We start from the raw sequence: 17,385 nt of genomic DNA on the forward strand, positions 1-17,385 counted from the left end.
CCCTCGTCTGAATTTCTTGCTAAATGTATGAGTCCCTTACGGACAGATTCCAATAACGTGAAACATAAAGGAAATAAGACGTCACCTAACGTAGAGAATACTTAACCCGCGTCAGCTACTGGTTGACCTTCGAAACTAATAATAATTGCCTTTTCCTTCGATACATGTCAGCGTTCATTGCTTAAGATTACAAACGGCTTTATCTTCAGTAAGCCTGACGAGTGACAAGGTCTGCTCACCAGAGTGTCGAAACAGCCAATGACGTCATTTTATGGTTCGCCTGTTGGAAGAATGTCTTTAGGGTCTCATTTTCTCTCGGAATCGAATGTTTTTTTTGTCGGTTTCGACGTTTTCAGAAAGAAAAAATTAAAGACACTGTCAATTAAAAATACGCTTATGAAAAATTATCCGTCCATTTTCCTTCCTCAATACAAAAAAAAAAAGTCTTACGAATTCAACATTTTGCTACTGTGACCTCGTTAAATCTTTAACAACTTGACAAATTTTAACAAAGTTTGGTATTCGCGGCCTCCCGGTAACAAAAACGTTAATCTCATGGACTCAGTATCAACAACATGGCGGCCAAACGAAATCTGTATTTAACTCTCTATTCGACGGCGATAAATGATGAACCATTTCCTACAAACTTCGCATTTTTTTTATTATTATTATTTAGTGTTCTGTCTGACGACAGGTCCATATGAACAGGATCCTTCCATCCTTTTCTCGGACTGGGACCTGTTCATATACGTTCTTGGCAGATGATCCAGAAGTGGTTTGCCATTGCCTTCTTCTGTGTGTGAATGGAGTAATTGTTGGGATGCCACGGAGGAAAACTCCGTGTTGCCTAGACCACGGCCTTGCCCAACACAAGTTATAAATTCGGGCACCGCCGGGAATCGAACCCGAGACCCCAGGATTACAAGGCCAGCGATGGTAATTTGATGCTAAGGGAGTTTTGACCACATCGGATAATGTTTATTTATGTGTGTGGTGTTCTAACCACTGGCAAGGTCTCACATCGTCTTAAAACACCTCAGATTCCGCAATACGAAATTAGTTCAAGAACAGGCCTACTTAAAACAGCAACAAACAATTTTCCTTGGCCCTGAACTCGACAGTGTCCGGCTACGTGGTAAAACCTGACAATCCTCTGAACCCTCATTACCCCAAATTTACGCAACTTCGCGTGAGTGATATTGAATTTCCATGTATGATGTCATCATAGACGCAGTTACACCCGTAACAAATGAAGATCATCCTGTTCCTGACATTTCACATGGTTCACGTTTGCCTAGCAACACTGTCCCCCTTATTTTATCGAATCGCTAGTTTTTAATCGAGACGTCCGTCAGAGCGCCACCTGCCCCCCTACGACACATCATCGTCATTCCAGTGAACCAATTAACCCGGGATTAAGGAGGGAGAGTTGTATCGACAAGAAGCACGTGTCTGGGTGGGTGGTCCCACCCCCACTACAGGGTGGTCCAGATGTTCCATAATCTTACATACACACTCGTGGATAACGGTGTGTATAAAATTCGTCAAAATCTAAAACCCCGTTCCGAGACCGCCAGACATTCTAAACAGCTGTGACCAGACTACACAGCACGACAACCCAGAAGACGGAAATCTTCATACTCATCGCCCTGATGATGGAGGCAGTATGACCTCTGAAACGTTGGTAAACATCGACCAGACTACACAGCGCAACAACCCAGAAGACAGAAATCTTCATCGCCCTGATGATGGAGGCAGTATAACCTCTGAAACGTTGGTTAACATCGACCAGACTATACAGCGCAACAACCCAGAAAACAGAAATCTTCATCGCTCTGATGATGGAGGCAGTATGACCTCTGAAACGTTGGTTAACATCGACCAGACTGCACAGCGCAACAACCCAGAAGACGGAAATCTTCATACTCATCGCCCTGATGATGGAGGCAGTATGACCTCTGAAACGTTGGTTAACATCGACCAGACTGCACAGCGCAACAACCCAGAAGACGGAAATCTTCATACTCATCGCCCTGATGATGGAGGCAGTATGACCTCTGAAACGTTGGTTAACATCGACCAGACTACACAGCGCAACAACCCAGAAAACAGAAATCTTCAAATAGGGCAGTGTATATAATATTTGACTTAGATACACTTTATGGTGTAAACATACACTATTAAAAAAACAAAGAAATGACGTACCTCGCACTTTAAACCTGTTATCCCATACAATACTAATTTTCTATGTAATTAAATTACTTGGAACGCCAAATTTCACCAACACGAAAATATATTATTTACCCCTGTTGACAGTGGGGTTAAAATCAAAGTTGCATTTACAGTGGAAATTTCTAAACCTCTGTACCCCTCATAAACCCTTAAATATGAAGGTTTATTAAAAGTTTCTAAAGGGTCCAAGGAAAAATTTAGAACAAATATTTAGTGACAAGTGATATGTAATAACAGCGCTTGTTTTGAAAGATTTATCAACCCAACCCCCTCAAATAAAATACTAGAGACATTGTTTTGGGGGCAGGAGTAGATAGATTCAAGCACTCTTTGAGTAAAGCGTCTGTTACTTTGTTATCACCCTGTGAGATCGGGGAGCCGTGTCGTACATTAGGGCCATTGGAGCAGAAACTCTGATGAAAGCAGAACAGGTTCTGATTGCACAATAGGTTGTCGGTTCAACTTTTAGTTAATTATTTCTTATTTTTACCATTATTCTCGTTTCTGTTGGGATAAAAGGCCGGCAACAGCTACGCCTAACCCGGAGGATAATGTTTTAACACACAACGTATTGAAATTTCCCAATCCTTATTTCTCACCCATTAACTTTTAAGCAAGTCTTCTTCTTTATAAGTAAAATTAGACTTCGTCATGGACAAGCGTAGACAGCCATCTACGCGCTTCTTTCCTCGTTAATAACTTATGAAATAACTAACGGGAATTTGCTGATACTTGGTATAGATGTCACCGGATTCAACCCCACTTTACTGAAATCAATGACACCAATATGACGACCACACGAATTTACTATGCGGGGTTGAAATAAAACACAACGCGTCTCCATGACAACGATTACATGGTTAATACCGCTTAAGAAAAAAAAAAGCATGTTTACTCTGATAATGACACGAAATCCATAAATCCTGGAGTTAAAATGCAGAATTATTATTATTATTACGCCGGCCTTGTAATCCTGGGGTCTCGGGTTCGATTCCCGGCGGTGCCCGAATTTATAACTTGTGTTGGGCAAGGCCGTGGTCTAGGCAACACGGGGGCTTCCTCCGGGGGCTTCCCCGGTTTCTCCGTGGCATCCCAACAATTACTCCATTCATACACAGAAGAAGGCAATGGCAAACCACTTCTGGATCATCTGCCAAGAACGTATATGAACAGGTCCCAGTCCGAGAAAAGGATGGAAGGATCCTGTTCATATGGACCTGTCGTCAGACAGAACACTAAATAATAATAAGCAGGCGGCACATATAATTACTATTGGGCTTTAAGAGTAAATACTCTTCAAGTTGGAAAAAAGCAGACAATCATACGACACCCATAAATAGGCGTACTGTCTGCTGGCAAATTGCAGAGTTGGATATAATGACCACTGTGCTTTCAAGGACCAAAGCCAGCAAGGAATTGTAAGAGGTCTGTTGCAACTGAGACGGATGGAGAAAGCTGAGACTTCAAGGAAGCACCTCCGATGTGTATACGAAATGAGGACGGGTCGGAGGAGGGGATGAACGTGAAATCAATACCTCGAGGAAGAGGGTGAGGGGAGTCTGAGCACCTTCTGACAAGTCTCCTCCATCTTGGAAACTGTGATGGACCGGAATATCACAGTGTTCTCATATTGCTACGTTACAATCCGCATTACTTGAACAGTTGGTACCACTCGGCTGGTCGAAACAATTCGTTCGCCTTCACTCACGACTTAAGTAAACTATTATAAAGGGTCGGCCCTTCTTGACAGGCTTGCGGGTCAGCCATATTGTTATTACCGTCTGCACGTAACTCAAAATAGGTCCAAAGTTGGCTCAAATAATATAATAGTTTTCGTAATTAAAAAAAGTCTATTACTTCAGAAATTGAGAAGTAGACACACCCAGAAAGCGAGGACATCTATTGGACAAGGCGGAGAGGGGCCTCTAGAATCTTGTTATTGACTCCGAGGAACATGAACCTGTTCTTTCAGCCGCCAAGGGATCTCCGGTCTCCAGTCGCTTCCCTGAACCACGACTATCAAAGAGGAGTGAAGTCCAGTAGCAACGCATTCAGATCACCGGATAAGCATCAGCCATGAATATAATCAGATCATTGATCGGACGCCGAGTATGCAAACAGAAGGCGGTTAAAAGAGCTGCAGTATCATGGGCTTATGCTAATCCGTAGTAGCGCATTTAACTTAATTAACAAGTCCTCCTTTCTCTCGTCCCGTTTTAAACAGCAGGAGCTGAAAGTACAACCACGGGCACAAAACGTGCCACTGACATTCAATTTACACCTCGCGAGCCGATAATAAAAATTCTTCTGGCCGCGTTCGGATATTTTATATTACGGAAATGATATTTCACTTAAGAAAACTTTCTCTCTCTCCGATGGGGGGGGGGGGGACTATTTGTTTTATTTTGTTTTTCTTCTGTTTTTGTTTCAATTTGTCGCTGATTTTAACACGTGATTCGGCCTACTCCAAAAACTATTTCGTCGAAATTTCGTGTCTTTTTTTCGGAGGACGGAGTGTCAACATTGCATACTGTCGAAAAAATTAAATTTCAATTCGTCCAAATTATCGAATTTTACATGGGGACAAAAATGAAATTTTATCAAATATCTAAAAAAAACAAGTTAGGAACCGTATACACAGCACAACTATTCATAAGCCTAAATATGACGACAGTGGCCTTCTGAGTGGATGCTGTATCAGTGATGACGTATCACGGTTTCCAAGTATAAAAGGAGTGCTTCAGATTTTATGCATTCGTATGTACAATGAAGCTGTGATTAACAAGCAACTAACTCCTTCCACCTCCGACGGTTTTAACTGAACGTACGAACAACGTGACTGAGGACCATCTGTTCTCTCTGCACGCGTTCGACACTCGTTCAAAGACAATTCAATCGACAGCAGCGCGCCGTCATCAAGAGCGGGTCGAGCATGAAACTCGATCAACACGATGCTTTTTTATTTACTGTGGTTACAAAAGGGTTAAGCGATGTTTAAACAACTGCTGCAGTTGTAGAATCTCTTTATCAATTTAAATAAAATTTAGTCTAGGACATAAATTATATAAATATGATAAATATAAAAAATTTAAGAGAAGTTTTGTAGAGAACTCCATGGTACAGAGACTTTATTTAAATGTAAATATTTATTCACCTAGTCAAGAAATCACGCCTTTGTAAGACATCGAAAGTTTAATAAAATTTCACAAAAGACATCCCAATACCGAAAAGTAAAATCCAATTAATTCCTTCGCTAATATCCATTTTAATATTATTCTTCCATATACGGTAACATCCGACTAGCAGTATTCTGATTCTAAGCGTGAGGCAGATCTACGCACATGCAGAATTTACAACAGAGTTTTGTACAGAGTTCGGCAGTACTTACGGAATTCATGATCACACCATCAACAATCATCTGCGAACACTTCCTATCAAAACAATTTCAAAAACAATCCGACTTCATCTAATGGCTGTTGGATCTACCGCTAGTTCAAAGGAAAAAAACTCATAAAAACGAGACAGATTTCGAAGGTAATTCCCTGCGATGTTACGAAGCCCACGGACACAGACTGTCTCACAACTTAGTTCTCTTAGTGAAGTTGGCATTCCTGCCCACAGAAGTAACAGGAACTGAACGTCGTCACTTTCTGACACAAGTTACCATGGAAAATATTACGCGTGGTTTCAACCTGGGGTACGCGTACCCCTGGGGGTACGTAAAATTTAAAAAAAATATATTATTTTACGATAAACACTGAATAATCAGTAATGTAATTTATTTAATTTATTTTAGATGTAGATTATATACTATGTATAACTTGAATTATACGCCAACAACTTTGGGGGCACAAAGTTGAAGAGATATTATATCTGTTTGATGTTTTAACTCCAGAGGCTAACACAGAGCGTCAATAAGACAGCAGGACTGTGAAATTTAATTATACGGGTGCAGAAGGAAGTGGTCGTTGCCTATTTTAAAGCTTTATCCCAACACTGGCATGCAACGGTTGAGGAATGATCTTCGGGTTATTAAATTGCACCGTTCCAACTCTATATGTTATATTCTGCCGGAAGATGACGATCTGAAAAGACTTTAACATAGCGATTATGGTTGATTTCTAGGCCTCTATTAACATGTATCTGGAGGGGTTAAAAATACATGAAATAACTCAATGATGATAGGCAGTATCTGGGCTGAGATTCGAACCCATGACGTCCCGTGGTAAGTGGATGTTAAATCAAAATCATAATTCGTATGTCAGATCCTTTTCTTTAACGATTGTATGTATAAACGATTCTGTGTGTCAGTTACACTTCACGTGTTTGACAGTTTTCGTGTCGGCTCCGTGTTTATCCTGTAGCAAAGTCAAAAATGATAAATGATGCGTTATTTGGGTCCACCCCAGCCGAGGGCTTAATGTTCCGTGTCAGACGACACACGTGCTGCCACCCTCCGGCAGAAATTAACACTCATTAACGTGAACTTCACCTTATGTGTAATTGACGCGTTGACAACTGTTCATTTGTAGAGCTCGCATGGACGGACGGACAACTTTTCCGCTGCCCCGTCATTTTGTAATCCTGTCACCCCCTCCCCCTCGGGATTTAACGACACTCGTACGGTTTACTCCAGTTTTAAGCACGCGCATGCCATGACGTTTTTGTGCAAAGATGTTCAAGCCCAGTTCTCGCAGCTGCAAGGACGAACTGACAGGTTTTAAATCCCAAATTACGCGCTTCGTTTAATGAACGATTCCCTGACCTTTGAGTGACCTCATGATTTGCCACCGTCCCCACTGGTCACTATTCTGAGCCAGATGAAACTAATCCACATAGTCGAATTCAATTTCTTTAACACCCATTTTAATATTATCCCCTCAGATCTCCAATTCGGTCTCTACCCTTCAGATTCTCGGACAAAAATGCTGTAAGCACTCGTCTCTCATTCTTTTCGATTGAAATCCTGGCTCCAAATTATGTTCTCTTCTCCACCCTCTGTCATTTCATCCCTCTCAGGTCGCAAATATTCTCCTATGCACCCTCAATCTTTGTTCCCAGTTTACGGCGCGGGACTACGTTCCACGCCCACACGGAACAACAGATACGCACAAAAATGCGTGCAGTCAGGTTCTTGTATAGCCGAAAAAGTGATGAAGTCTGCTCGTGAGATCTGCGCAATGACGTCACATCGAGCTCACCTGCCGGAGGAACGTTTGAAGTCCTTCGTTTTCTCTTGGAGTCGAGGCTTTAAATTTTCCAACACAAAATAGAATTTGAAAAATGGCAATTTTCCTCTCAAGAATTTGTTAGGTGGGAGCAAAAAAAAATCAGCGTTAATTAACGATGACAGATCTGCGAAAATTATGCAACTATTTTTAGTGTGATATTCTGGAGAATGTAATTCACCAACATGGCGTCGGTGCAAAATTTTGAGGTTATGTCCGAAAAATTGTGAAGTTGATTGAATCGATACCTAAGGAATAAGTTCTTAAAAAGAAGAATCACTACTGCTTAACAACAACTAATAATAATAATTACAAAGATTATGCTAAAACAATAAACAATCTCTCGCCAACAAGAATTCGAACTGTCAGTTCTCTCTCGACTTCTCTAACAGGTGCTGTATTTGTGACGTCATCAGATGCGCATTGTCTGACCTTGTATTTATCCGGTCATGAGAAGGCGGAGGGGATGTAGCTGGTAGTTTCTCGAATGCGTTTACGAGGGTTAGCAGACAGGTAATATAAGTGCAGAGAAGAGATCTTGGGAAGAAACGTTAGCCACTTGATTTCGGGGGAGAAAAAGATAACGACTTTGTTAGAAAGTCCACAGTTTTCTCCAGCTAGAACTCCTAATGATGAAAATGGCTCTAAAGTGGTAAGAAGTAGCAGGAGAGTCAGACAGAAGAAGTTTGAGTTTCATGCCAGGAAAACACCATATACTGTGAAAAATCAAATGAAAATAAAAACAACATAGTTTAGCTTTGATAACGTAATCTTACGAGTAAAAAAATTTTCCCACAAGCAAAATTCGACAGATGACGAAATGCACTTCGCGTATTTTACGCGCGTGCCTAGTTCTGGCAGTTCATTTGCCCCCAGAGCCACTGCCGCACGCATAGCACAACAACCAATCACTGCAATTACATGGTTTGCTATTAAACCTCTGATGCCAGAAATCCAGTGTGTATAGAGGGGCGAGTCAAACAAACAACCGTCCTGCAACTCATGACAAAGGGAACGGCAGAATGAATAGACAGATCTGCCTCCCACACAAACACAACCCGTCAATCGGTCGGCTAATCACAAGTTTACGAGGCCCGTACTTTCCTGGGATTGTCCGCGCTGGATGAGGGCCGACCCAGCCCAACAAATGCTCTTTTCTGTTATTTACAATCTGCTGATAATTCTTACCTTACAATAACAAGACTAGTTCTCATCCCTAAATACCGGGCCACGTTCTACTTAGTGAACAGATGGAAGTGAGATTCACTTCGCGGCCGTCTTAACCCCTATAAAAGAGCATGGGTGCAGAGATGATCAGAAACAAATGCTCCCGCCGAGAATCGAAATACGACCGTCCTCTTAAAAGCCAGTCAATTATCTCTTTAAATTAATCCGTTTAACACCTGTTGTATATTTAACGACGCTTTGTAAATTACTTACGTCTATGTGTACAGTACCGAATTTGTCACAATGTGATTACTATTGAATTATGAGTTGGAATTATGCTGAAGGAAACGATCGTGGACGATCTTAAAGCAGACTCTGCCATGCCAGAATTCTCTTGAAGGCACTGAGGAAAATCCCGACCACAAATATCCCCAGGATAAGTTACCCGGAAGAAATTTAAAATCCAGGACATCGCTAATCACTATAAAAAACATAGTTCATTCAATTTATATTAATATCATGTTAAGTGTCATGAAGTGGGCTCCTTCTGGAGCTGTTACCTATCGGATGGGAAATTGGGTGAACCCCAGAATCGGTTTGGTGACACGCTACAGCCGACAGTCAAATCCCTGTCATCGCAGGCATTAACCACCACTCACTTTACCGACTGAACTACGTCGGTAACTCATGACAGAAACGTCGTATAAAAATCAAACGTCCAATTTTGTACGCACAAAAGGAGAGACCTCATCAGCTGAGTGCGCATTGATTAATGGAATACAAATAGACTTCTAGAAGCCAGCTTCAGCCAATGATGAATGCTGTTCCCTGCCAATCACAAAGAATTTTTCATTTTGCTGGAAACTTCCCCCTGGCTTATATTATTTGCTCGCAGAAAAGCTTTTCATCTGACAGCGAGTGACTGGCGCACAACGACCAGACATCGAGAGAGCACAAACAATCGATCACAGTCCGCACTTCAGAAGCAAACACAGCAACGAAGCACTTTCAGAGCATCGGGTCCTATGGCTATTTAATAACAATATTTCAACTGGATGTGTTACATGAGGTCTATAGGTCCTAGAGTTATACTATCAGTTGCCTAATGGTCTCTTGTGAAGCCTTGGATTGTACAAAACCTAATAATTTGACTACCTGGGCGACTTTTAGCGTTTGAAGGGCGATTCTGTTACGAGGAATGTATTAGTTAGTGCTCCGACATGGCTTACCCCAATGGGGCTCAAATTTAACCCCCATGACGTCACGTCCGTAAAGCAGTAATGTATTCATTGTCTCAGAATTAACACCGAATAGACAAAGGCCAAAGAGCATAATCCTTATAAGAAGAGTTGCGATCATCTCTGCGAGGGTGCGGACAGCCAGCTGCTAGGGCCCCCTGCTGACAGAGTTGTGTATCGGCCCAGGGGTTCCCCTCCCTGTTCGTCCACTGCCTTCTTGTTCTGCACCCTCCAGCGATGGAAATGTATCGTGTGTTCAGCTATTTATACTTGTTTGACTTCTGTACTGTCAAATTTTCATACTTCATTTCAGCATTTCGACACCAACACTTCGAACAAGACACATCGATTCTCACTATTCGTGACCTGTCGCGTTCCGGGTCTGAATAAGTCACGGAATCTTTTATCTTCCATTGTAGACGACTCTCTATAAACATGAATACTGGATGCACAAAACTATATTTTACCTCTTGTTTTATATCGGTGTAAAAATCGATCTTTCAAAATGTTAACTCACTAAAGTCCGTAGTTCTTCTAAATAATAGTTTAAAAACCAGCCCGTACCGCGAAGAAAACACAACACTTCACCATTACAAAGATCAACTGATTAACTCTGTTTAAGCTCTGATTTACTTCGAGTCCTGTACACAGCTGAAGCTCGTCTAGTGGTTAAGAATTCAGCCCGTACCGCGAAGAAAACACAACACTTCACCATTACAAAGATCAACTGGTTAACGCTGTTTAAGGAAATAATCGCTGTTTACACTGAGAATCAGACGAAATATCTGAATACAGCGTGCGCAAAGTGGAGAATTATTTAATCTTAAAATAGGTGGTCAATATAATTACCACTGGGCTTTAAGTAGTTAATTCTTGTTTGAACTCGTATTAAGGGACTATACGTTTACGAAATATAAGGGCATCTTTTGCTAATACAGATTGACAGTTTTAATGATGACAATTAATGGGAAGGCAGTCACGTAAAAACAATGATGATATGAGACCTCTCATGTAGCAGTGCCAAGCTTGTTGACCCTAAACAGGGGGGGGGGGTTGCGAGCGGCAGCTGTTTTTTACACACTCATTTTCTCAGTCACACCCTCCAAAAGCGAGGCGTGAATTCAGATGGAAATGAGGGCAGAACATTCGAATGGGGTAGCGATGCAGCCGCCTGGGAAAGAAGTCTGATGATTGAGAGGGTGGATTGGGGGTGGGATGAGAAGGGGCTGTGAAATATCTGTGTCGTTCCACCGGCCTGGTTATATACTCGCAGTGGACAGGGGTCAAAATAAGGGAGGAGCACGCTGTCTCAATATTTTGGACTCGCAGCAAATTATATCAGGCACTTGGCCAAGAATCCGTACCCCAATAAGATCCAAAATTGTGGTACGTTAAAGCGGTCTAAAACCGCTGACTCTTTGAACAGCATTTCAAACCAAAATCAGCGAACAATTCACTGATACGTCGACGTGTAATAAATTAAACTGCAAGTTGACGATACTCGAGGCTTCCTTCAGTCACAAAGGAAATATTTCGTAACTTCCTTTCTGTGAAGGGTTTCCGGTGTTGCGTTAGGGTGACGAAAGAGCAAAGGGTGTCCCATTGGGAGGTCGCAGCAGCGATTGTAATATTCAGAATTTGAAATAATAACGAAATCAAATAGGGGCAAACCTGGCCCACGGGAGGTTCCTGTGTTCTCAGAGGGGGGTCATTCTGACTTATTTCCAATCACCTGTCAATGTTAGGGAAGTAAAATCAAGGGGTTCTGACGTAACTCCTCCCCTGACAACTCACTCACCCCTTTTAACAGCTGGTCACCCTATTTATTACAAAACAGGACAGAATTACAAGATTAAAAGGCCGGTAAAAGAATACGTGGGGAGAGGTATTCCAAGTTGATGAAAATCAGGCGCGAAATTGTGCTCAAGAGAGTCAGCCAAAGGGTGCACAGGGATTAAGGAAACAAATGTAACGCTCTGTGCCGCTCAATGGCATCGACATGATTAATTCGTTCTGACTTTTTGAATAAGAAAGGCTTGACTGAACGTTTTGCACAGATTTCGTGTAGAAACCTGGTGATAACACGACGTGAACATGGCTCTGTCGCGTGTCCTTTTTATCATGGTAACAACCGATCCTCACATAATTCACTTAGTCATCTAACCGTCTATTAAAACAGCGAGCCAGTGCATTAAAATCTTCGCCGATAAAAAAAGAACGTCGTTAAGCTTTGATTGATGATCACGACAAAACATCAGCGGATCTAGTTTCAATTCTTTCCGATAGGGGAGTTTGAGCTTGTGAGTTCGGAAAGGTCACAAAATTTATTTTGTGCAAGGGGGGAGAGGAGAGAATTTTAATTTCGAGGGGGGGGAGGAAGGTTTTCAGGAAGTGTAATATTACCTTAAGGAGTTTACAGGATTGAAATGTGTTGAAAGTCAGTCTATTTGCTCTAAAATCTAATAGTCTGTAGTACGCCTAAACAGAGTTTTTAACAAAAAAATTCTTTGACTTTTCATCGTTCGTTGGTCCAGATGTCACTTCATTGCGCGTACAAATCTACTGCTGACACAGCTACTCAATCTATGGAAAACACTAAGGTGGATGGTCGTGTAGAATGAAAGGAGTGACTAAGTGGCAGAAATGTGAGGATTTTAGAAATTTATTTATAATTAACAAAATGACCGATGACACCAAAGAATTCAAGCAGAAGTGGATAAATCATGTTCACGTATATCAGGGTACAGACTACGAACCAGAGTTTTTGAATTAGATTAACTGAACAATCTGTGTAAACTCAGAACATGTCTAATGGGCCTAAAGATTGCCAAGAATAATATTAAAAAGCACGTGAGTGAAATAACCTCTTACCTTAAATAAGAATTTGGTTACATGAATCATGACATATTACTGCATTTAAAAAGAATCCAAGTTAAATTTGGCCATGGACTAAATCATACCTTAACGACAGAAAACAACGGACAGATAATTTTCACTTTGAACGCAAATTGAAAGTGGGACATTGAAAAATATGGAGCTCCTCAAGTTTCCTCACACAGATCCATTATCTGACTTCAACGATCAATTCTTCATGCAAACTTATACTCTTTGTTGATGACACACGTATTATCATCATTATGAAAGTGACTACCTTCAAACTTCCATTAATCACGTCTTTCCTAGCTTAAACAAATGGTTTATAATCAACAATATATAATGTTGACAAAACTAACAATCATTATGCATTTATATTGACATGAATTATGTCCTTTATTATTTCTGTAAAGGATCTACAGAATCTAAATAAATTATTACTTCGTAGAAAAAAATAATTCAGTTGAAAATTGTTTAAGTACTCGAAATATTTATGAAGAAAATATTTATCTGACAATAATTTTGCTCTGTGTAACAATGTGTATACCTATAAAAGAAGTCTGCAAATAGCTGTATCAACTACGGATGCTACTTATACTTAAATCCATATCGGTATTAATTATTGTATTTGTATTAAGCTTTGTATCCATATTATGACGTATTCTACATCCTTGGATTAGTAACATCAAAGGTCAAGACAGGCTTAATTACAGACTTCAGATTGGTTTGTTGCATTCAACGCCAGACATACGTACTCGTATAACCTAACCTAACCTAACCCAATCCAACTTAACCTAACCTAACCTAACCTAACCTAACCCAACCTAACCTACAGCCTTCCATTATGAAGGACACCAAAATAGAAAATATATTTAATTTTAATTGCAAGAGTAACCTCAGATTTAACTGTGATATGTTCCTTAAAAAGGTGGTTGATTTTGGAGTACCATTTGTGCACGAGGGTCATAACTTATGGGGGGGGGGGATTTCTTGTTCAACCAAACAGAAGTATTATTAACTTCCCTCTTGTGTTAAACAAGGAAGAGATAACTTTACCAGAGTGTTAATATAGCTTTACTCAATAATAAAAAATGTTAAAAACATTGACAATTGAGTAACGTAGTTCTTATAACTAGTTACTGTAGAGTACACGCCCCAAATCAGCTTACCTTAATGCACAACGTAGAAGAATTATTTGCTGCCTTGAAGGCTGTGTTGGAAATTCCTTCTTAATCCACCTGTAGTTGAATTGCGTCCCTTTCCGTGTCTTCTTAAAGGTCAACAATCTTCTGACTACAAAAACACAAAAGGAATCTTTCGATATCAACTATTCACAATGGCTCCTGGTATCAAACCTACGTCCGACTGCTCACGATAGACGACCGATTATTCATCTGCACAAGTGCATTCTAGAAGTCCACCAATTCTTTCAGTCGAATAGACGGCGATCGACCTATCGATCGAATTACAGGAACAGGCCACATGGATCTCGAACGATACGTCACCGAAATCACCACGTTTAATAGATTAAAGCCAATAAAAAATAATATTTCTACGCTGTCTTTCGTATTGCAAATTTTCAAAATATTACGACGAATCAGAAGCTCATAGCATTGGCCTCCATCATATCTAAATCGGGCCCTGGTCGGAGCGTCCATATTGACCGTGTTAGCCAGGCAAATGTTTTTTTAAAAAAAAAAATAACATTCCTCTGCCTCACTTCTGGGTTCACTGGTACTCCATACATTCGAACACCGCAGAAGATTTAGGATAAAAGGCATCTACAGCCAGCCGAGAATCCAACAGTACACAACAAATTTTAAACTCTCTTTAGAGCTTGCTGGTAAATATCTGTCTAACCTTCTTGACAAACTGTAGGTCTGCATTTATTCAGTGGGTGATTTTCAGTGTAGGAAGCGATTACTTCCTTAAACAGCGTTAAGAAACTGACATCCGTAGTTGGTGAAATGTTGTGTTCTCTTTGAGGTACGGACTGAACTATTAAATAACAGGAGACTGTCCGAAATTAAAATACAGGGAGTCACCGCGGCGACCTTGGAAACCTGAACGGCGTGTGTGACTCTGGCGTGGCAGGTGTGTTTGTCTTGTTGCACTGAGGTTAGGTTAGGTTAGGCTAAGGAAGGTAAAGTTTAGTCTGGTTGGGTTATGTTACGTTAGCTTCGGTTGTGTGAGGTTAGCCCAGGTTTTGATTGGTCGGGTTGAGCTACGTTAGGTTGTGTTAGGTTAGGGATGTTAACCCATATCCACCTCTCGATGCTTAAGAATGTGACAGGTTTCGTCGTTATTTCTGGCGTCGGTTTGCGACGATTGGCGTCCCGACTCTCGGCGTCGGTTTTCCAAAATCGTCTTCAATGGCATCCAGACGCCCACAGGTGGTATATATGGGGCCTGTTAGTGGAGTCTGACCGGATGGCGTCGCGACGCTCGGCGTCGGTATTCCAAAATCGTCTTCAATGGCATCCAGACGCCCACAGGTGGTAAATATGGCGCCTGTTAGTGGCGTCGGGTCAGAAGGCGTCGCGACGCTCGGCGTCGGTATTCCAAAATCGTCTTCAATGCCACCCAGACCGGTAATAAACATGGCGCCTGTTGGCGCGTCGCAACGCTAATCGTCCCGACGCAGCTAACAGGCGCCGTTAGGTTGGGTTAGGTTTGGTTGGTTTTTGTTAGGTTAAGTTTCGCTAGGTTAGGTTAGGAATGTTAACCAATATCCACCTCTAAGCGCTTAGGAATGTGACAGGTTTCGTCGTTATTTTTGGTGTCGGTTTGCAGAGTCGTGTCGTATTGTCCTACTAGACTTCTGTTGGTTTTGTGCGTGCTTTGAAATTGGCGTCGTTTAGAATCGTGATGCATGACGTCGGTTTTCCTGCCATTTGGTAGTGTGGAGGAATACAATGGCCATTTCTATTGGAACGACGTCGGAATTCCATCGCATCCAAAATTCCGACACTCATCTATGGTGAAAATGCGTGTTGTCGGCGTCGCGACGCCCGGCTTCGGTTTACCAAAACCGTGTTCACTTGCATCCAGACGCCTATCGGTGGTAAATATGGCGCCTGTTTGTGGCCTCGGGTCAGATATTGGAATATGGACGCCGAAATTTTGATTGGTCGTGTTCAGCTACGTTATGTTGGGTTAGTCAGGTTAGGTTTGGTTGGTTTATCGGTGGTAAGTGTGGTGCTTGTTAATGATGTCGCGACATTGAGATTGTTTCCCAGGATCATTCCTAAAGGCGTCGTGTCTTGGGTTCGTATCATGTGTGATCCCGAGGGTCACGCATCGTTAATTTATTTTAGCTATGATCTTACGGTGCTTAGATGTTGTTATATTATTTATCAATGGTTGTCAGACTTGCTTGTATTCGTTCAAGAAATCCGAATCGTCTGACAGGTTAGGATGTGTATTTTAATTTAATGTGGGCTTTCGTTATATTTGCATGAGCCCATTTCTCATGAATAACAAACTCTGATATAAATATGAAGGAAGATGATTATGAGGGTCACAACTGAAGAGACTCCATTAGTTTGGTACTATTTGAGGAAGTCATTTCCTTGAATGACACCAATGCACTTCAGGGCTCCCAATTTGTTGCTGCATTAAGCATACGAACGTAATACGAGTGGGTAAACATATCGATCGGTTAGATGGTAAGACACTTGGTGGCTAGTGTAAACGCAGAAGTAAGTTAGTATAAGAAGGAACACAATGACGATCGATAAATAGGTACCAGCTTTGTATCAATGAACTCACGACATATTTTAAGGATATTTCCACATAAGCCCATTTTTGTCTAGAATTTATGGTTTCAGACAGTTTACGTTGCACAAGTGTTGTGTATGGAGAGAAACTGTAACTAAGTTAAAAAGTAAGGTTATGTGCTAGAAAGGCACAAATGTGTGACGAATTAAATGTGAATATTATCATATACTTCGCGAATGTGAACTCGCTATCAATAACATAATTAGAACACTTTTAAATAATCATGATCACACAGTGAAGTAGGCTTACAGTTTTGAACCAGTCTGTAGTGATCGAAAGAAAACTAAATCATTCAAGCAGACGTGGTCGTTCCAGCATGTCTTGGGCAGGAAGACGGTAAACCGCAAGAAATGAAAAAAAAGCAAGTAAGAACTAGTCAAAAGTGGTCGTCATTATATTGTACTTACCTTGGTTGAAACGCCTTTGTTCTGTTCATGCTGGTAACTAACAGATGAATCTATCAATTCATAGGTTTTGTTGAATGTTGTACGCACACCGACTTTTTGCACTGAACTACGGAAGTAACTAATGACTCAGTCGAGATTAGACTACTGCGGTTTCCGGTGACATCGATATATATCGTAATCGTAAAATTACGTACGTAGTTTGCCTCATCAAAACAAAAGACAACCAACAGAATTATACTTTTGCTAGTAGGAAACTGAAATATTTTAAGAGATAAGTGGATAATATTAAAATGGATCTTAAACAGGGTGTACATGGACTGGATTCAGTCTGGTAGAAGTTTACCAATGTTTTATGACATAAAAAATCCCATATTTTATGCCAGACAGAAACAGAATCTAGGATCTTGAGGGAGGGACCAAAGTCTTCAATTTTTCATAATTAATATTAAGAAACAAGGA

At 41.1% G+C, this 17,385-nt stretch overlaps 1 long non-coding RNA gene across 5 annotated transcripts in view; it reads right to left on the reverse strand.

Moving 5' to 3' along the window:
• Positions 1-17,237, reverse strand: part of LOC110826720 (uncharacterized) — a 72,893-nt gene extending 55,656 nt beyond the window's left edge. For 3 of the 5 annotated variants that reach the window (XR_015537557.1, XR_015537555.1, XR_015537556.1), the window contains exons 1-2: positions 16,927-17,056; positions 13,909-14,032 (exon numbers count right to left, since the gene is read on the reverse strand). This is a non-coding gene — a long non-coding RNA (uncharacterized LOC110826720). Of the gene's footprint in view, positions 1-13,908; positions 14,033-16,926 lie in introns of all 5 variants that reach the window. The other 2 variants (XR_015537554.1, XR_002542123.2) reach the window with 2 other exon arrangements.
• Between the last annotated feature and the right edge of the window lie 148 nt (positions 17,238-17,385).

This window comes from Zootermopsis nevadensis, unplaced genomic scaffold (genome assembly GCF_977971745.1).
Source record: "Zootermopsis nevadensis isolate Lab colony 2312 unplaced genomic scaffold, Znev_1.0 Znev_ptg000028l, whole genome shotgun sequence".
Classification (NCBI taxonomy): Eukaryota; Metazoa; Arthropoda; class Insecta; order Blattodea; family Termopsidae; genus Zootermopsis; species Zootermopsis nevadensis.